Below are 4174 nucleotides of genomic sequence, written 5' to 3' on the forward strand. Positions count from 1 at the left end.
GCATGCAAAGCTTGCTGCACATGAAGCACCTTGTATGTTGCATTAAAGTGGCAGGGGTGAACATGGTATAGGGCAGGGCTCTCAAACTCACCTGAGCTAGCGGGCCACGGTCACGAAATTGTCTCTCGCAAGGGCTGGGACAGTGAAGAAAAACAGAGCATTGGGTGAGTTGGTATTTCATTATGAATGGCATTTGCACAAAAAAAACACAAGACACGATAGAAAGAAACGACGAGACAAGCACAGACTATCAACTGAAAGTTTATTGTTGGAAATACACGCGTATATATGTAAAAAGTGAAGACACGTGGTTAAAATTACAGGATGGCGGTTAGATAGTCAATCTTAGATAGATAGATAGGTTAGATAGGCCATCGGTGAACTGCATAAACTCGAGATTGACTAACTGCCAACCTGTCATCTTAACCACGTGTCTTCAGTTTTTTTTATATATATATATATATATATATATATATATATATATATGTGCGTATTTCCGACAATAAACATTCAGTTGATAGTCTGTGCTCGTCTCGTCATTTCTTTCTATCGTGTCCTTTTTTTTTTTTTTTTTTGCACAAATGCCATTCACAACAGTGAAAAAGGTAGGAGGGGGGAGGGGGGGTGGTTGAACGAAATTTCAGCTCGAAATGTCAGAACGAAATGTCAGTGGTTTCTCTTTGAAAGAAGACCTTTTCGATATCTCATATATGGGTCATTTTTTAAGTGGATTTGACGTAGAGTTTAGAGAGAGAGATATTGATACTGAGGCCCAGAACTGAAATCTGGGTGCTAATTCTGAAATATAGAGCTTTTGTTCCACAGTTATGTTTGAACAGGTGGTGACCTCATGGGATGCCTCAAGAAAAGAAATATGCTTGAGACCAGTCACGTCTGTGAAGCTCATGAACATACTTACTAAGAAAATATGTGGGACGAAGAAAGTCATGTGCGCAGGGGCGTAGGCAGAAATTTTTTTCGGGGGGGGCACCTCCTTGATCTGTAGTGGGGACGAGCAGGCAGATGTGGTCGAGTGTCATTTTCTGCTCTGTATGCTATAGCAAAAAAAAATTTCGGGGGGGGGGCACGGGCCCGGTGTGCCCTAACGTGGCTACGCCCCTGCATGTGCGTACCGGGCCGCTTGTGAGAGGTCCTCGGGCCGTGTGTTTGAGACCCCTGGTATAGGGTGTAGGGTACATGTCAACATTGACCCGGATGTTTTAATTCACTGCAAGGCGGAATTATTCAGGTGAATTAATGCATTTTAGCCAGCAAAAACATGTTAGTACAGACATTTTTTTTAATTAGCAGGTCATTTGGATTGGGTAACAAAATGCAGAGACCATAAATGGAGAAAGGGGTTGGACATAGCACAGACATGAAACGCTGGGCAGCTGGGACTGCTGCGTGGTTGAACTTTGTTAAAACCAGGCATGTCCAAATATTCTAGTGCTTCAAATAATCTAATGAGTATTACAGTATTCGAATTCGCTTCGTCCCAAATTTAAAGTTTCTGAAATTTTCCGAAGTTGAAGTATTCGAAACGTACAAATATAAGTAGACTCTCATTAAAAGGAACCTGAAGGGACCAGGAAGATGTGTTCCATTTAACAGGAGTTCCATTTACTGAGAGGTGAACAAGGGTGCAGAATACAAGTACGAAACCAATCTTGTTAGACGCACTTGTTCCATTTAAGCAGCAGTTCCGTTAAGAGATTTCCGTTTACTGAGAGTCTACTGTAGATGCATCTTTCCACACGGAACCAGCCTGCAAAGGTGGTTTCACTGCAGCGCGGGGCCGCTATGCTGTGAAACCACCCTTTTCATGGGGTTTTAGAGCGGATTATATGGGCCAAATATGGTAAATTTTAAAGCCTAATACTTTTTATCGCTCACAACTTGCATCCCCAGTTACAACAAACTGGAAAGAAATGCGTGCACACAACCTATAGAAATAACTGCATGCAGTTATGTTTTAGAATACTATATATAGCTCAATTTTTCTGACACATCCGTGTGCAACATCATTAAAAATGGCAACCGTGAAGATGGCACACTATCCAGCTAGGTTGTACACCATACTCTTGCCTCCGCTCGCGAGGTGGTTTCATAGTTGTGCAACCACTGTGAATAGATTTGCATCATCACAGTGTTGGTCATGTTTAACAGGCCTACCCCAATAGGTGCATTGGTAGATGGCATATCATTAAAGGATGTGTGCCAGCCACCAGTGATTGTGCCAAAGGTCATGCACAGGGGCTAGAGACAGGACTGCAAAAGTGACAAGCAGGGCTACTAAGTTCGTTTGTGCACTTACACAACGAAATTGGTTCAGAAGGATGGCACTTTGGGCGAATTGTTGTTGCATGTAATTTCCATGAATTAGTGCAACTCATAAAGAATGAGGAACCAAGAACATAACCACTAGCGCTTGAGGTTTCACTTCACAGCATCGTGCCGACTCGCTACAGGTAAACGCAAAGCACTTGCAACTTCAACCGCTACAAAATTTTAAGTTCAGACTGAACAACAGCAGTGAGCAAAAGCCTGCAAATAAATGATATGTGCTGCTGGAGTTTTATGAAATGTTGAGCTTCCAGTGCATAAGGATATTTGAATAACAGGACTATAAAAATAAACAGATTCCAGATATGAACCTCTTTTTGTTTTGACAAGCAAGAATCAACTTTTTTTAGATTTGTCGACACCTGGTCCTTGTGTATAGGTTTTATGAAACCCAGATGAAACAAATACTAATGAGTACTTCTTGCTGGGCGTGTTGGTGAGTACATAACATCTTGATTTTTGCGCTAAGAAAGACGAACGCATGAGAGAAGACGGGAAGTGCCTGTCTTGTCTTCTCTCCTGTTTGTCTTTCTTAGCGCAAAAATCAAGATGCTAAATACTAATGAGTGCACAGGTTTATATATCTATGAACATGCACATCCGCGAGGCTGCTGCATGGTACAACTGTGTGCGTTCTACGTTGATTCCCAACAAATTCAAGTGCTCGAAGGTCTGTTATTCTCTGTTATAGCTTGTCCATTAACTGGCTACATGTGATCGATTGCTAACAGTTGAATTACAGTATCGGAAACCAAAAAAATTCGTTGATTATAAGAACAATAGAAAATTTTTCCTGATTACAAGTACAATCAGTTTCATGTAATTTGTTATGTAAAATCCTGCTGGATATAGCAGCCTGCTGCTGAGCAAGAATTTGCAAGCTTCATGCTCCACTGTGGTAGGCACATTCCAATGGCAGTGGAATTACAGAGTGCTCACGTACTGCTTGGATGTAGATGCATGATGAAAAAGCCCAGGTGGTCAGAATTAGTACAAAGCCCTGCACTAGGGCAACCCTCATTGCTCATTTTGTAAGTGCGCTATACTTGGATGAGGTGGACACTAATTGAACGAAAAATTCCCTCTTCATCAGTTAAAAGTGTTGCACTAAGAACTTATATTCACTTTACAACACAGGTTGAAGACGTGGAGTTTAATCCAAAAAATAGGCAAGTCATATATTCGGCACAAATCATGCACACATGAGTTGCTAGTTGATTGAGATCTGCTGCCAAAATGTACCATGAATAAGTAACTGTTAAGGGGATGTGTCCAAGCCATATAATTTTATTCCAGGGTGCTGCAGACTGCATTGAAGGGATATGTAGTATGGTATTCCTTTTTGGGTTATCCTGCCTCTTTGAATCTTGATTTAGTGTGCAGTCATCAGTCATGTTGTATGATGGTTTTGCTCCATATTGCACAATAGAGGCTATGTAGATCTATGTAGATTACATGTCCATATCAATGCCCCAGGGACTGCTCGCTCGGGGCAAAGAGGAGGCGCTGCTCGGGGTCACAGGAGCTGTTCTTGAAGGCGCTGCATTTGCTGACTATACGCCAGAAGCAATTGCAGAGCCCAAATGTTGTCATACATGCTGTACCACCTACAGAATCATTCGTACACAACAATCTAAACTGTAACAAACATAAGCATCGTGAGTTCTGGCATCCTGCTGACATTCATCTCTCTGCTGAAGGTTTTTTTGAACTTTCAAAGCGTGTGTCAGTTTTAGACAGGAAAAAAAATTGGAATGAAATGTTTAAACGCGCGCAATGAAATGAAAATGGCCTCGCATCATCATCATCAGCAGTCAGTCTGAGAAAG

This window comes from Rhipicephalus sanguineus, chromosome 1 (genome assembly GCF_013339695.2).
Source record: "Rhipicephalus sanguineus isolate Rsan-2018 chromosome 1, BIME_Rsan_1.4, whole genome shotgun sequence".
Lineage (NCBI taxonomy): Eukaryota > Metazoa > Arthropoda > Arachnida > Ixodida > Ixodidae > Rhipicephalus > Rhipicephalus sanguineus.